Here is a 17,157-nt window from a genome sequence, read left to right on the forward strand (position 1 = left end):
CAAAGCCTACTATCCAGTTCATGTGGTGGTTTTTGTAACTTGCTTGTATGAACTTCTTTAGAAATTTTTTAAGCATCCCTCCTGGCAGCTACCTTAAATTCTTGTTAAATGAATGTAGGATATATGTCCATTAATGGATTCAATAAAACACTTCCAGATTTGGGGGTTATTCTCCAGGCACTTGGATGATGTTTTGTGGTTTGCAAAGCACTTTCACATCTGTTTTCTCACTGAGTTGTCACAATAACCTTGGGAGCCAGGCAGGGCATGTCTTGTTATTATCCCTGTTTCACAGATAAGGAAGCCAAAGTTTTGGAGGGTTCAGTGGCCTGCCCAAGGTCACACAGGGGGTGGAGAGGGCCCTGGAGCTCAGGCTTTCCTTAACTGGCCTGCCTCCCACTGAGATGAAACAGCAGGATGGTTCCTGGGACCCAAGATCTGGGGGTGGGGTGGGGGTGTTCTTGGATTAAATTAATTCACAGTTCTTTAAAAAATAAATTTATTTTTGACTGCGTTGGGTCTTTGTTGCTGTGCACGGGCTTTCTTTGGCTGCGGCGAGCGTGGGCTACTCTTCGTTGTGGTGCGCAGGCTTCTCAGTGTGGTGGCTTCTCTTGTTGCAGAGCATGAGCTCTAGGCGCACGGGCTTCAGTAGTTGTGGCGCACAGGCTCAGAAGTTGTGACTCGCGGGCTCTAGAGCACAGGCTCAGTAGTTGTGGCGCACGGGCTTAGTTGCTCCGCGTCATGTGGGATCTTCCCGGACCAGGGCTCGAACCCTTGTCCCCTGCATTGGCAGGCGGATTCTTAACCACTGCGCCACCAGGGAAGTCCCCACAGTTCTTTATGAGTGTGTGGACCTGCTGGTTGTGGCTTTTCTTCATTAGAATTTGCACGTAAACAGAGATGGCTGACTTTTACTGTGCCAGACCCAGCCTGCTTTTGCACCATGCACAGTGGCGTGGATTAGCATGGGGGTGTCCATGATTCTTTTTTCTGCATTGCTTTACACATCAGAATTGCCCTGCAGGTAATCGTGAGTCAAAAGACCATACACAAAGGCATCAGGCAGCAGCCAGATGTTCATTTTAAAAAATGGAAAATATGACTCCGAACTGGGGCCACTCTGACCCACCAAGCAGGCAAATTAGCCATTGAGGATGAAGTCTTTGTCTCTGGATTGATTGTAGAAGATGTGGGAGCAGGGGCCCAGGGTTAAGTAGTGTTGTTTATTTCTCCCCACTTTTTCTGTTTGGTCTTGCTTAGATCCTCTGACCAGACTCTATAGGGTATTCTACCAAAATTCTGCAGAACTGTGGGCAGAATAATAAACAAGGCTCAAAAGGATGAGTTGGGCAGGTACTCAAGGGGAAATGTAGCTGAGGGGATGAATTGGAGGAGCCAGAGGTCAGCACTCAGGAAAGCTTTGTGAAGACTTGAATCTTGCTGATGGTAACAGCCTGCATTGGCGTAGCACGTTGGAGTGCCCTTTATGCCTTATTCCATATCAATCTCACAACAGCCAAGGATGTGAGCAGAGCGGTTAATAATATCCCCGTTTTACAGAGGAAGTAGAAACCGAGAAGCAGGGAGGTTGAGTAATTTGCCCAAGGTTCCACAGCTAGTAAATGGCAGAGCAGGGACTAAACCCGCGTCTCCCGACCCTTTGCTTAGTTGAGTGTTCTTTCCAATCCGCTTTCCAGGCTCCTTCCCCTTCTCCTCCCCTCAGCTGCCCAGGGGGTCCTGGCCATCCGTCTGCTTAGAGGTAAGGGAAGTGATAGTGAGACTTTTTCCAGTGCTGAGATGTTTCTGGAAAAAAGTGGACCTGTATCTGTGTCCTGATCTGTGCTTTTTAAGGTTTAGGGTAGTAGGACTGAGTCTTAGACACTCAGCTCTGGAGAGTGCTGTGCAAGCGTTTCCAAGTGTGGCCGGTTTCTTGCACGCTGCTAGTGGAAAGTAGTAAGAGTTCCATTTTCCTGTTTCAAGCGAGCATTTCCCCCTTGGGGTTATAGTAACCACTTCCTCCTCAGCACCCAGTGGAACACGGTAAACACCAGTTACAGAAGAGTATTCCCTTCTGAGAGCCTCATCGGGTTCCTTTTTTTCCTCTTGTCTGTAAATACACACGCAGGGCTGTGAAGGATAGGTCCCTTTCCCTTCTGGTGTAGGGTTTTCAGAACACAGAAAACCCACACACAAGTCAGATGCAGGTCTGCCGAGGTGCTTTGTCATCCTGCTTCATTTTGGAGGGAACTGGGTTGGAGGCAACTTAGTAGGAATACGGAGTCGTTAATAATTATCGGGGGTGGAGGGGGACACACTGCACCACATCGCAGACTCCACGGTCAGGTTATTAGGGAAGATAAGGAACAGACCCTGCAGTGGTTCTTTTGAAAGTGGCAAGGGGAGCAGAACAGGACTTGGTGGTTAGGTACTGATGAAAAGGAAGCCAATAGGGAGTCTAGAGAAATTAAAAGGGTGTGGGGAGTATAAGGAAAGGGTCAGTAAAAGATGAGTAAAATGTCTGAAGAGAGATTGTTGATTTTAGATGTTTTTAAAGTACTTTAATACTGAAAAAAAAATTGTAATTGCTGGTTTGGGGTTACCAGAACATCTGAACCCACCCCAGTCTTTCTTAGAGCCTTGAAGACTGTGAAATCCCATCACCAGAAAATGCTTGTCATGTAGATCACCCTGATCACCCCTGACTTTGGAGGGTGGCAACTGAGATTGACCAGGAAGTGGAGGAGTTTGAGGCATGTATGGGCTGTAAAACCTCCTGACTCTGTTCTCCAGTTATGCAGTAACTGAGCCAAAGGAGGGGGAAAAAAGTCAAGCCACTCTTTGTGTGTTTGTGCTTAATCTTTATGCGTTATTAAATAGAACAATAAAAGAGCAGATCTCCGAGAGATCTCTCGGCAGAACAAGAAGGAGCTTCCTGGGGCTTCCCTGGTGGCGCAGTGGTTGAGAGTCCACCTGCCGATGCAGGGGACATGGGTTTGTGCCCCGGTCCGGGAGGATCCCACATGCCGCGGAGCGGCTGGGCCCGTGAGCCATGGCCGCTGAGCCTGTGCGTCCAGAGCCTATGCTCCGCAACGGGAGAGGCCACAACAGTGAGAGGCCCGCGTATCACAAAAAAAAGAAGGAGCTTCCTGCAACTCTGGCAGGGTTGCAGGACAGTCCAGATATAGAAACTTAAATTGCACACAGGCTTGTAACGTTTCTCACTTTGCGCAGATAGATAATAAAGCTGAAAGGCCAAGAAACAAAAATATATGACGTATATCTAATGTATATGATGTGTATTATGTATCAATCTATAGCTATGCTATACTCTGTACTCTGCAGGCTCCAGAAGACCTATAAAATATTTCCATATGTCTAGAGAATTTAGGAGGATCCCCTGATAGGTATAGGGGTTGAGACTCTGGCTACGGGTTCGGTGTTGGCTGAACTGGTTACTAGTACCGCCCCCGGTTGCTGTGCTTGTGTTTAGATGGACCGAGGCCTCTGTGTTGGCCTTCCTCACATCGTCTCCACTCCTGAGCAAGACGGAACCTGTTTCCACAATTTCTCCAATGCATCCTTTTTTTTAAAAAATGGGAATATCTAGAAGAAGATTCCTGTTGTTACAGTTGGTACAGTTTAAAGCATGTTCTCCACTTGTCAGGAGCAGGATTCTGGTTAGGAAGGGCCAGCGTTCTGAACGTGGTGGGGATTTCTCATCACTGGAATTGGGGGACAGAAACCAAGTGCAGGCTCTGTACCTGGGACCTACTTCCTGTTTGTCTGCCCAAGTACCTCTCTTAGGAGCTTCAGTCTGGAGTGAGATTATTGCACCCCTAATCAAACCTGGAATTCCTTCCAGGCTTCACCTCCCACCAAGGCCCACCCAGGGCAGCACCCCTCACCTGCCCACAGACAGGCTCACATCTCTGGCACAGGATTCCTTCCCACTTCCCTGTTGTCAGGATCCCAAGGTCTTTGGAAGCACCTACTTTGAACAGGGATCTCGCCTCCAGGCTAGAGTGGGCATGTGAAGGAGCTGTGCTCTCACACCCAGAGACCAACAGTCATGGTCCAAAGCAGAGAGCTGTTGGTTTTCTTAAAAATCTGTCTTCCTCTCTTACCTGGACGATTACAGCAGCCTCAAAACTGATCTCTCTTCTCTGCCCTGCTTCCTCTCCCCCAGGTCTGCTCTTCACAGGCTGAGTGAGCCTGATTTTGACACTCCTCTCCCAAAACCCTCCAGTGCCTTCCCGTCTCACTCACATAAAATCCAAGATCCTCAATGCAGCCTGAAGAGCTCTGCCTGAGTGGACCTGGTTTCACTCCACGCCCCGCTTTGCTCACTCCATTCAGCCACTCCGTTGCTCTTGCTGGCCTTTGAACCTGCCCAGCACGCCCTGTCTCAGGCCTCTGTACTTGGCTGTTCCCTTGGCCAGGACCAGGAGGTGTGCAGGGCTCAGCCCCTCACTTCCTGCAGGAAGGGCTTCCCTCAGCGCCCAGCCCAGATGGCACACCCTCCCCCTGCCCTCGGCCATACCCTTTCCTCCACCTCCCGTTCTCTTTCTTCAGAACACGTACTGCCATCCAAGGTACTGTGTGTGTATTTATATGATGCACTATTTATACATTTATGCCTTTTTCTACTGGGAAGGGAGGGGCTTTGCTGTGTCCCCCATGCCTAGGACCCTGCGTGTGGTAGGTACTCTATAAATATTTGTCCAAAGGCCAGCAAAGAAATGCATCCACAAGCTGTAGCATTTATGGAGCTCTTGCTTGGGCGTCGTGTTTGTAGCAAGGGGCACAAAGATGAATCTCATAGCTCATTGCACAACCTTGATCTCTTCTCTGTGGGAGGGTTTCACACATAATTCTGTTCCCCACTCCTGTTCTTGCCTGTGCTTTTTGAATATTGGGAAGGCCACTCACCATGTGCTTCTAGCTGTTTGTTATCCTCTGCTAATGTTCCTGGGCTTCCAGAGTTCCACGGGGTCCCATTTAGGGAACAGTGTTCAGTCTCGACCTTGAGGAGCCTACCCAGAGAGGAAGGAAGGCTGCTTCTCTCTCAGATGAAGAGGCGTTTTGGAGGGGGCTGTGTTCTCAGATCAAATGCAGGGAGAAGCACTGAAGGTGCTGGAGGAGATACAGCAGCAGCATATTCATGTTGCCTGTTGTGTGTGTGTGTGTGTGTGTGTGTGTGTGTGTTTGATCCGTACACTTTTTTAAATTATAAAAGCAGACTAACCACACGCAGACATTTAAAAAATAAAGCAAAAGGGCCTATAACCATACTATCATCATAACCCTAAAATCTTAACTAAATCTATTGATTCTGTTGATTATTAATGGGTTACTTTATATTCCATCTGAATTCAAAAAGGTTTGAGGATGCTTACAAACATATGTAGTGCAATAGAACATAATAAATAGCTAAGAAATCAGAGCAAAGGGTTAAATAAGTTTATGGAAGTCAGTATAAATTTAATATGCAGAAATGCGTACTAATGCAACTATTCATATAAATTGGTATAGTTCTTCCTGGCCTTTTTTTTTTTTTGGCGCACCACATGGCTTGTGGGATCTTAGTTCCCCAACCGAGATCGAACCCATGCCCTCAGCAGTGAGAGCGCAGAGTCCTAACCACCGGACCGCCAGGGAATTTCCCCCTCCTGGCCTTTTTTTTTTTTTTTTTTGCGGTACGTGGGCCTCTCACTGCTGTGGCCTCTCCCGCTGTGGAGCACAGGCTCCGGACGCGCAGGCCCAGCCGCCATGGCTCACGGGCCCAGCCACTCCGCGGCACGTGGGATCTTCCCGGTCCGGGGCACGAACCCGTGTCCCCTGCATCGGCAGGCGGACCCTCAACCACTGCGCCACCAGGGAAGCCCCCCTTCTGGGCTTTTAAATATGCACATTCTTCACAGTCTCTTCTGCTTTTGCCCCCACTTAACATTTTACCAAATTTTCCATGTTTCCTTCTAAGTCTTATTGTTCAGGACTGAATGATAAATCCCAAGGACAGACCCCTAATTTATTTAATCATTCCTCTATTGTTGGATCTTGGGTTATTTTCAATGCTATTGTTAAATAAACAATGGCCTAATTAACATCTTTGTGCTTGTAATTTTTTCCATATTTTAGAGTATTTCCTTAAGGAGATTTCCAGAGGTAAAATAATTAATGAAAAGTTCAGACATTTCTATTGCCTTTGAAACATATTCGAGGGTTGCTTTCCCCGAGGGTCCTGTGCACTTGGGATGTCTCCAGCAGACTTCCATGGTGTCCTTCTCCTCACAACCACTTGTATTGATTATTTTTCTGTTTTTTTGCTAATTTAATAGGGAAATGGTATATTGTTATTTTCGTTATGTGTTTGCTGAATTTTGTGTATGTTGCCAAGTTATCTGTTGGCACCTAAGAGGTCTTTTTCACCGATTTCTTTGAGTTCTTTACGTACAAAATGTGTTAACCCTTCCACCATAATGGATTTTGTAAAATATTTTTTCCAGTTTATTTGACTTTTATTTTGATTTGGGGGTTTCTTTGCCTTTGATACTTAGAAGTCTTACAGTTTGGATAGTCAGAGCTCTTGTTAACTTCCTCCGTCATTTCTGCCTATTTCCCTAGAGACTGTAGTCCAAGTTCATTCGCCCGGCAGTCCAGGCCTTGGTGATCTTGGCTTGGTTCTCCTTTACCAGAGCCTCACCTTCTGCTCTCCTCTTGACACCTTCTTGTCAGGAAGCTGAATCGGTGGCATATCTAGCATATTTGGCACCTGGCATGGATGATTTTTTTTTTTTTTTTTCGGTATGCGGGCCTCTCACTGTTGTGGCCTCTCCCGTTGCGGAGCACAGGCTCCGGACGCGCAGGCTCAGCGGCCATGGCTCACGGGCCCAGCCGCTCCGCGGCATATGGGATCCTCCCAGACCGGGGCACGAACCCGTATCCCCTGCATCGGCAGGCGGACTCTCAACCACTGCGCCACCAGGGAGGCCCGTGGATGATTTTTTTAACACTCCTCTCTTCTGTATGACAGAGTTATTTTCAGTGATCATTAAGAGATAAAACAAATAATGAAAATGGCCAGAAAAGAATTGCAGACAGTGAAACTTTTCTCTTACTGAATTTTGTGTATATGATCATGGCAGTAAGTAAAAACTGTGTGTTTGGTGGGGGGCTGGGGATTCGTAGTGGAGAGGGCGCAGCTGGACTGTTTGTCCTCAGTAAGGAGAGACCCTTCTGGAGAGGATGGCCTGACAAAGAGAGGCGACAGACATACTTGTGGAACCAGCTTTGGCCTGGGTACGGAGAGACCTGGGTTCTTCTCTGCTGAGCTTGTGATCTGGGCAAGTCCCTTCCCTCTGGGCATCCTCTGCGGTGATGGACCTGCACAGGGTGGCCTGAACTCTGGCTGCTGCTTGCTCCAATGGTCAGAGCATCACACAAGGTGCCTTTGGGGGATCTGCCTTCCTTGTGTGTCCTAGTCCCCAGGCGGCCCTGCCCTAGGTCTGCGGGAGGAAGCCGACCCACAGTGTGTTGTGTGCAGGCCAGGACCAGCCTCTGACGGCGGGGAGGACTGGGGGCCCACCCAGGGATACCTGCCTGGTTCTGGGGTCTGGGGCTCTCCCTGAGGGGCTGTCCCTGGTGGTGGGACCTCATGCAGGCCTCAGAGGCTGATGCCTCTGGTTCTTGACCTCTGCGTGAGTGTCAGGCTCCCCTTCCAGGTTTAGGAACCTCCAGCCTCCAGCCAGACTCCTTAGTGAGGGCTGGGGATTCCAGGCACGTCTCCCTCCTGCCTTCCCAACCAGGCTCTGAGTCGAGGGGGCTCCCAGCAGTTTAGTGTAACAGGCACTTATTGCTTCCTGACCCTGGGAAAGGAGCGTGCTAGGGCCTAGGGGTTCACTGTTTGCTGCCCTCAAGGATGGCTCTCTGTCGTGGGGGTGGCAGCTGGGGTACAATCAGGTGAGTTGAATACACTCTAAAAGGAGCAGCGAATGCACGTACAGGGTATGGAGTAGCAGGTCTGCAGAGGAGGAAGCAGTGAGCTTTTTCATGCGCTGCGCAAGGGGAAGTGGGGTCTGGGGAAGGGCAAGGAGCAGGTGATAAGTGAGCATGGTTTGAGAGAATGGAGGAGAACTCTCTGGGCAGATTAGGGGAGGGCTCTCCAGCCAGAGGGATCAGCACAAAGGGCTCAGAAGTGTGAAGCAGCAGGATGTGTCTTGGCGGATAGGTCAGTTTTCCTTCAGCATAGGGGGTAAAGGGGCATGGCTGGGCAGGAGCCCTTGAGAGTCCATCTGAAGGAGTTTGGTCTTTGTCCTGAAGGCTTTGGGGAAGCTATCAAATGAAGGTTTAAAGCAGGGAGGGGTCTGCTGGAATTGGTGTGATGAGCTTTACATTTCAGAAAGATCTCCAAGGCAGAGGTGTGGAGAGGGGCCTGCAGGAGGGCACACCTGGAGAACGGGAAAGCTGTCAGACCCAGGAGAGACGGGAGGAGCAAAGGGGTGGCGCAGGTAGGGACGGGAGAGGTGTCAGGGTGGTAGAATCGGGGGCCTTTGGCCATCTCCTGGATGTCCTGGAAACACAGTACCAGGGTCTCCTTAGCTACCCTGAGGGGAGATTCCAGGGTCCCCCACGTAAGTTGTGATCCTCATAGTTGCATCAGGCCTGCTGGGCAGGAGCTACAAGGCCGGGAATTGGAGCAGGACTGTGCCCAGAGCCCCTAGAGCCCCCAGCCACCAGGAAAGCAGTTGAGGGTGAGGACAAGCAGTGGGGCTCCTACCCTCTGGATGCTCTGGGAAGGAGCTGGTAATGCCAGGAGCAGTGAGCATTTGGGCTCCGCCCTCTGAGCGCCTATGGCTTTTTGGGAGGCGCCCTGATTGGGTGACCCATCGCCGAGTCCCCAGCCCCTAGCCACAGGCACACAAGCCATGGGATCCCATCCGTGCTCCCTGCTCTTCTCGTTTCACAGTCACTCTCTCCCCAGCCTTCCCTCATGCGTTGCCTTAGGGAAGACTAAAGGATGGAGGTGGGACCAGGGCACTTACCACTGAAACCTCTCCTCATCTGGGAGAAGCCCCTGGTGGCTAGCCCTCTACTGTCGAGTCTTGTCATTTCGTTCTTATTTTCGGCAGGCTTGGGGGAAGAGAGAGGATGGGGCAGGGGCTTTGGCTCTGGCGTGGCGACTGTCCTGTGAAATACTCAGAGGCCATGGGACCCTCTGGTTTTCCCCTAGCATTTGAGTGTTAAGTTTCATAGCCAGGACGTGAGGCTTCCTCCTGACCCGCTGCAGATGCCATGGCGAGTGTCACCTCTCCAAGGCTGGGCCGCAGCTGGCAATCCCAAGGGCCGGGCACCCCCAGTTCTAAATTCTGCTCTGACTCGAGGCCCATCAGAGCCTGTTCTGTTCGGCCGTGACCGAGTGACTTCCCACCTCTCTGGTGAGCAGGCGGGGTTCAGAAGTCCCCGGTTCTATTTCAGCTCCTGTAAGCAACCAATGAACCACCTGTTGTCTCCCCCTCCCCCGCTACTAATCCAATCATAGAGGCCAACTTCCTTTGAGTGTTTTATTTTATCCTTTAGACCTAAATGGTCATCTCACCTTGCCTGTGGGGCGGGCAGGCGTTCAAAGCACTCCTCTTGTTTTCCCACGCCATCCTCCCTACAGTCTGAGAGCTGGGGGAGGTTCTGAGCACTGTCTGCAGATGGAAAAACAGAAGCTCAGGGAAGGAGGCGACTTGTCCACGTTACGTGGCAGTGAGTAGCCTGCTTACGACCAGTTGGGGTCCTAAGGCCGTCCTTGGCACTCCGTCCCCTTCGTCTGTCCTCGAATGCCGTCGGGGGCCGGACAGGTGACGCATATGAACAGGGCCTGGTGACAGGGGGCGGAAGGCCCGTCTCAAGGTGTGCAGTTTAGCTCCAGCCCACAGACGGTCGCTAACGGGAATGTGGGCCCAGTATTTCAAAGAACGCTGGAGATCTGGATGTTTGTGTGAAATGTCCCGATTTTTAAGTGTTGGCAACTAATTTAGAACAACAACAAAAATTGTTGCCAAAGAAAATAAGTCTGCTGGCCACTGGCCGGACACTCAGCCCTGCATCATTGGTCACTAAGTGGCTTTCCTCTGGGTCTGATTCAGGGTTGAGGGGGAACTCCACTGACTGACTTCCCTGGCAAAGGGCAGGGGAGAGCTGAGCTTGGGAAGTGAGGGAAGAGGAAACGGTCCCAGGAGCTGCCAGTCCATCCGCGTCATGCTGGCCAAGCACCGTGTAAACAGCTCAGCCGCCTGCATTCCCAGGGCAAATACTTTCCATTTTCCTCTTGGGTCACCCTGAATTCTGGGGTTCTTTGGAGGTTTATCGCCTCACTTCCTTTTCCAAAGATTGAAATGACGATGGCTTGAAAATATTTTCTTCATTTGGGTTTTTCCTTGGTGACTTCATTCGGAGACAGATGTGCCCTAATAATAGCATTGAAAGTTGAGGGGAATAAATCAGCCAGCTGGTTCTGTTCCCTAGAAGTGATCTTACAGTTCCTAAATGTGGGCCGTCCCCAGAGACCCAGGGCTGTGGGCGGAGCCTGCGACAGGGCCACGGTCATTGTGAGACTCCGGAGTGTCCCTCTCTCTGGGACAGAGTCCCTGCGGCTCTGTTCACCCAGGAGGGCAGCGCTCACGTCTCGTCCGGGCTCCCAGCTTAGCTGCCGGTCTCCCGGCACACGGCAGGTGGACATCGCAAAGAAGGTTTGCACTTGTCACAGATTGGCAGACAAAGCGCTCACTCAGCTCCTGCCTTTTCCCTGTGCCCAGAGGCCCAGAGCTTGGTGACACCTAAACCCAGTCTGTCTCGAGCAGTCCAGTCCTCCAAAGGGTCCCTCCGGTTCCTTTGGTTCAGGGCCACTGGCCGGAAGGACCCTCGGTCATTAAGCCCCTTCCTCAGCCCCTCCCATTCCAGAATACATTTTCCAGACAACCCACTCGCATCTCTCAATAACGTTTCACTTCCTCTAACTCAGTAGGAAGGGGATGAAACACGTCTAAGAGAACCAGAAGCATTCCATAAGCTGCACAGACAAGAGGGGGACTTCTGTGGGTCAAGCTCTGAGGTAGAGGGTGGTGTGTACCTTAGATAGAAAAGGTACCACCCATATGCAGGTGCTGATGCTGGGTTGTGGGTTAGCTTCTCTTTAAATCTGTGGGAGAGGACAGGAGGGACTGCAGCGGAAGCCGGCTTTGCCCATCTCTAACACAGGAGATCCCCACCACAGTGCTGTGAAGGTCCGTCCCCCGTGTAATTACCCCAAGAGCTTCTGTAAAATACCTCAGTATAAAATAAATGTTAACGCATGGTAGCCTAAAGCCAAAAAGTGATGAAAACAGTGATGGGGTGTCCTTGCTTCCAGGGTGTGGGAGACCCCCTTGCAGTTGGGCATGCAGGCTGCCAGGGAGAGGGGTTGGGGCAGGAGCCCCAGGTCTGTCCCCTGATTGGGACCCAAGCCTGGCTGAGCCCCTTGGCCCCTGCTGCTCAGGGAATGAGAGGTGAGTCCGCTGCCTGTTTCTCAGGGCCCGGGGAGGCTCCTGCTACACAGGAAAGTGCTAAGTAAGCACTCAGGGCCCCAGTTGACAGAGATACACGGGGACGGGCGATGAGTCAATCTGTTTATGAAAATCACACATACCGACACAGACGTCAGGATGAACCCCCCCCCCCACCCCCGCGCTGGGGTCATCTCACAGCTGCGCTCTGAGAGCTGACAAGTCTTGCTCATACTTGGGGGTTCACTGGTGTGTCTTTTGGGCCTCCAGCAGGCTACACATGAACAGATGCATGACTGCCTCGCTGAAACAGGCCTGTGCCCTGAACAGCCCTGGTCGGGAGAGGGAGGCCCGGTGACTCAGAACCGGCATCAGAGCTGTACCTCAGCCTCTGGTGGGCAGGGCTGCAGCAGCTGGGTTTCTGAGCCTCTGCAAGTCTGCCTTCCCATTTGCTGAGCGCCGTTTAGCCACAGGCAAATCAGTGTAATCTGTCAGAAATATGAATTGCACCAGTATGTCTTGCTGGGAAATATTTTCTAAATATAGCTAAATATTTGATACTGCACATGATTTGTTCTCATGTGGTATTCACACTCTTCCTGAAAAGTTTCCTTGTTAGAAATTCCTTTGGTGGGTGTTCCCCCCAAATCTGACTTTGGAGTTAGTCCAGAGTAAGCCCCTTACCAAATCTCTTACAAGTGCTTTCTGGGTTCTCCGAAACTACTTAAAAGGTAGTATTTTGTCTGTGAATGTTCTTGGCCTAGAGAAGTAAACTTTCAGCAAGCTGGAGATTGAGGAAATCTTGTCCCTTCTACTATGTACACAGTAGGATCCTTAGGTTCTCAAATTTACAACCAGAAGATTTTCAGTATCAGGGAATCTGGGAGAAAATACAGGAGCTGCTAACACAGGAGAAGCTTGTTTGCATAAGCAGGGCTGTGCTTGTAAGAGCTGGGGGCAGAGAAGAGGACTTTTCTGATTCTTCCTCATTTTGCAGAAAACTTCATTTCAGATTGCTGGCTCAATTTAAATGTCATCTTCCAGCATGGGATGAAGCAGTCTGTTTCCACATGGGCCACCTGTCAGAGCCCATGGGTCCTGTTGCTGGGTTGAGCCTCCCTGGGAACAGGCAGAGTTACTTCCTTCAGACTTTGGGTCCATGGGGTGGACTGGGGCGGTGGTAGGGGAGGGTCTGCGGGAAACAGAAGGACCGCTGGTGGCTTCCGTGCGAGGCCGCCTCCTTATGTGCCGCCTCTCACACCCATCCTAGAAGGGCTCCTGGGCGTTCTGGACTTCCAGAAAGTCTCTGTTTAAGGCCAGCGCCCAGCTCCTCCAGGGTTGATTTCATGGCAAGGAATCGGCTTGTTACTGGGGACCCACGGCCTGCCGTCTGTGGCCTTCAGCCTCTGCCCTTTCCTCTTGGAAAAGTGGCCCCTGAAGGCCAGGGCCGGGATAGAGGAGGAGGTGATCAGACCCTGCTGCTAATTCTGCTGAGCCAACGCAGAGTCTCCTCCTGTGTTGCATCCCACACACAGTCTCATGCCCTCAAGGGGCTTACAGACCAGACTGGACACATGAGAGGTTTGTAGGGTAGGTGGTATTCCCATTTTACAGATAAGGAGGAAACTGAAACTCAGAGAGGTTTGGTAACTTGCCTAATACCACCAGCCAAGAATAACAGGATCTAAACCTAGGTTTATCCGGCTATAAGTTTACATGTTACAAATGACCAATGAGGCAGCCTAGCAGAGTGATGGAGAGCTTGGACCCTGGAGCCAGACTGCCTGGGTTCAAATCTTGGCTTTGCCACGTATCATGTGTAGAACCTTGGGCAAGTCGCTTAATCGCTCTGTGCCTCAGTGTCCCCATCTGTAAAATGGGCTAGTGAGATGACCTGTGTGACAGGTTGAGATCTTTGTATCATGCACACACAATACTTATGAAGCACTTGGCATTGTGTCTGGCTCTAGGAAACAGTCGAGACATATCACCTATTTATTACTAGAACAGCCCACATTGCTATTCGCTCCACCCCGCTGCCCGCCTGGCCTTACGTCTTGCGGGCTGAGAAGGAGGGATTGAGCTGGAGGAGCTGTGTTGGGGCTGGGGGTGTCATGACTGGCCCCTGTGAGGAAGTCGCCCAGGAGGGGCACTGGGGGTGCTCAGCCGTCCCAGGCCTTCAGTGCCAATTGTCTGTTGACCAGTGAAGACCTTCAGTAAATTTCCACCCTCTGTAACTCGGCCTTGTTTTTTTGCATTTGAACCAAAGTAAACATAAAGCCTCTGGGGAGGGGTGGACGAAGCGAAGGGAGGGAAGGGACCTGGTGTCTGTCGCAGGGGCCGCCTCCACCAGCTGGGCAGGGCTCTGGATGCCCTTTCCCAGAGGAAAGCCTGAGCCTCTCTGTCCTCTGAGCTTTGTCCATTAGGAAGTCGGCTGCTAGAGGCTGCCATTCCCCATCCCCCAGGGCTCTTCCTCAGCCCCCTGGCCACTCCCTGTTTCCTGCAATTGTTGACTCCCCCCAACCTCGGCTCCAGCGGCCCCAGCAGACTCCTGGTGTGAGAGGTAGGCTAGGCCCCTGCGCACCAAAGCATTTCCTTTGCTTTCAGCTGCTTCCCCTCTCTGGCCTCTTTCTTCTAGCGCTCCATTATTTTTAGTTCTTAAGAAGATGAAGTCCAGGAGGGAGGAGGAAGGAGAAGCCAAGCCTGTGACCTTCTAGATCAGAGATGGAGCATTTGCCGGGCCTTCCTGGTAGGGAGTATTTGGAGCATTTCCATTCTGGGTGAAGGATACCTCCATTCCTTGGTAACCAAAAAAAAAAAGGCTGGTTTGGCAAGACTGTGAGCCCCTTTGTTGCCAGATCCTGTAAAGTTAGGAAGAGGGAAGGAGGGTGGATCCGGAACAGTCATTGGGAGAAGTGCTTTCTTTGCTGGGTTGACTAACCAGACTGAAAGAGTGTCCTCCAGACCCTCATGTGTGCATGTGGAAAGGCCCCTGGGGCCGGGGCCTGCTGTCCTGGAGCCTGGTGGTGTGTAGTGAACCCCAGGCAGATTGGACAGGAAATCCCCCCAAGTATTCCCCCTGGAGATGTCTCTGGAAAGCTCCAAGCTTGAGCATGCGAGCATAAAGAGGTATGAGCCGGTGGAGGTGTATTTCAACTTCCAGGAGATGGCACGCAGCAGGGCCTGAGCCCCGGCCGTGTGATGGACCTGTAAAATTTTCTCATCGGTCATGCAGCTGGTAGTATTGTACTCCCACTGTGTGTCCAGCCTGGGGTGGGGGGGCGTCCAGAAGTGTTAGGACAAATTCCAGTTCTCCAGAAGCTTACCCTCTGATGGGAGACACAGCACAGGACCCAAGAATCACGAAGCTCTCAAAGCCTATCCTGCCAGCGGGGAGGATTCTTGGAATGGCCTGTGGCTGGTCTGAGAGGCTTTATGGAGAAGGTAGGGCCAGTTCACGGACTCCAGCACCATCAGCTGTGGGGACAGATGGGATGTGGATAAAGAAAAGGAGAGGGGAGAACACTGCAGGCAGAGCCCCTGCGTGAGCGGGGACCTAGAAGGGGGGTAGGCATGGGACAAGAAGGTGGCCAGCTCTGCAGGATCAGAGAGGGTGTCCGAGAGCGTGAGCACAGGAAAGGAGGGTGGGCAGGTGTCTGGGGTGGCCCTCCGTCCCTGGTGGGGGCCTTGATCCCATCTGTAGGTGGTCAGGGAACTCTTGGTGGCCAGTCGGGCCAGCTGGGCCTGGGCGGACTCCTCAGGCAGGGATTCTGGATGATGGTAGGGGAGGGAGAATGGCAGTGAGGGATGGACCCCTGTGTGCCAATCTGGGTGCTACCCTTGTCCCAGAAACTGGGCCTCTGGTTGCGACAGGAAGAAGGCAGCTGCTCAGGAGAGGGCAGCTAGGCAGCCGCTCAGGGTTTTCCTGGCTTTGGCCAGAATGTGCTGCTGGGAGTTCACCGACCAAGGTGGTAACCCTCGGGAAGGGCCAGCCCGAGCTGAACACTTGCATCAGGAGCTCCCGTTTTTCAACAGGAGCTCTGGGCCCTGACCGGGTCCTACGCTCCAAACCCAGAGCAGAGCAGCCCTCTGATCCGACCAGGAGTGGAGAGGACAGGGCACCCACCCTGAGACCACAGAGCTGGTTCCTGCCTCTCATGCCCTCAGTAGCCAAGGGGTCCAGGCCTGCAGGGGCTGGTGAGGGCCCGGCCGTCCTCATTCTCCTGCCCTAGAGCAGCCACTGATGCTGTGGGAGGTACGTCGCCCACCCCACTGCCCTCAGCGTGATTCCGACCATCTGTGGGTGGGTCCCCTGCAGGACAGGTGAGGAAACGCTGTGCCAGCCGTAGGCCCTGAACCACTCATCTTGTGGGAACACCATGTGGGGCGGGGAGAGAGGTAGGGATGACATTCAACATTACTCAGGTCTTTCTCAAAGAGTGTTTCTGCATTCGGCTTTTAGGGGAGTTTCCTTGTTTGTTAAAGGGGAAAGACGGTTAGTCTTAAAATCCAGATTCTTATTTTTAGCCAGAGCTACCTGCCAAGTCCTTGGGCTTTGTTTCTCCTACCCTTGGTGTCTTGGTTTTGAAAGACCTTCCCTCCTCCGCTCCAGGCTCCCAGCTCACTTTGGCAGGGGTGGGTTTGGCCCCAGCCAGGTTTCTAACCAGGCCTCCAGGACGGAGCTATTGAGCCAGGGGCCCCTACCTGCCTGGGCTTGCACCCAGCTGCCGTCACAGGAGGGCCCTGCCAGGACGAATACAATGAACAAAGTTGTCTTGCCTTGGCTCTGCCTCCTGGGAGAAGCACAGCCTTTTCCCCAGCGAAGGAAAGAATGATCACTAGGGAAACCCAAACTGCTTTTGTAGAAAGACCAAAAGAAGCAAAGAAGGAAGAAAAAAGCATTTTTCCCAAACATGGACAACTCAGTGCCTTTTGCTCAGACTTCTGCAAGGCCAGAACAAAGGCACTGACACAGAATGAACCTTCCCGGGCAGGGGCGTCTTCACCCACTTTCAGCGCTTTGTTAATGTGTCTTCCCAAAGTGGGTGTCAGTGAGGCTGTTCTGGGAACCCCTTGGAAAGGAGGGCAAGGCGGGTCATTAGTCAAGCCTGCCCCATCGGAAAGGTCACTCTTTGGACAAAGCACTTGCTGTTTATCTGAGGCTATTTTTTAACTGGAGGAGAGACGATGGGGGGCCCAGTTACCCTGTTGGCTGAAACAAAACAAAATCCTCAGAGCAAACCAGGAAGCTGTGTGACCTTAAGCAAGTTACTTAACCTCTCTGAACATGTTTCATCATTTGCAGAATGTAGATAAGTATCAGTGCTGTGAGTGAGGATTACATGAAATATTAGCAGAGTACCGAGCAACATGTTAGGCATTTAATATGATGTGATTTCTCTGCCTCTTTCCCCGGACAAGCCAGGTTATCACCACTCACCAGCACATATGCACAGGCATCATATACACATGCACACGTGTGCAGCAAGGCAAAGGATTCTGGCAATCTTGCTTTGGAGGGTCATAGGGTCCAGAGATAATTTCCCTTTTCTGATATTTTAGAGATTTCCCTTCATCTCTTCCACTCAAAAAAAAAAAAAAAAGGATACTCTTTATAATTATCTAAAAA

General features: G+C 51.6%; 1 protein-coding gene across 1 annotated transcript in view; it reads left to right on the top strand.

Moving 5' to 3' along the window:
- Nucleotides 1-17,157, top strand: part of ITPKB (inositol-trisphosphate 3-kinase B) — a 99,014-nt gene that overhangs the window by 58,276 nt on the left and 23,581 nt on the right. The window lies entirely within an intron of this gene.

The sequence above is a fragment of the Mesoplodon densirostris genome, chromosome 2, assembly GCF_025265405.1.
Source record: "Mesoplodon densirostris isolate mMesDen1 chromosome 2, mMesDen1 primary haplotype, whole genome shotgun sequence".
Lineage (NCBI taxonomy): Eukaryota > Metazoa > Chordata > Mammalia > Artiodactyla > Ziphiidae > Mesoplodon > Mesoplodon densirostris.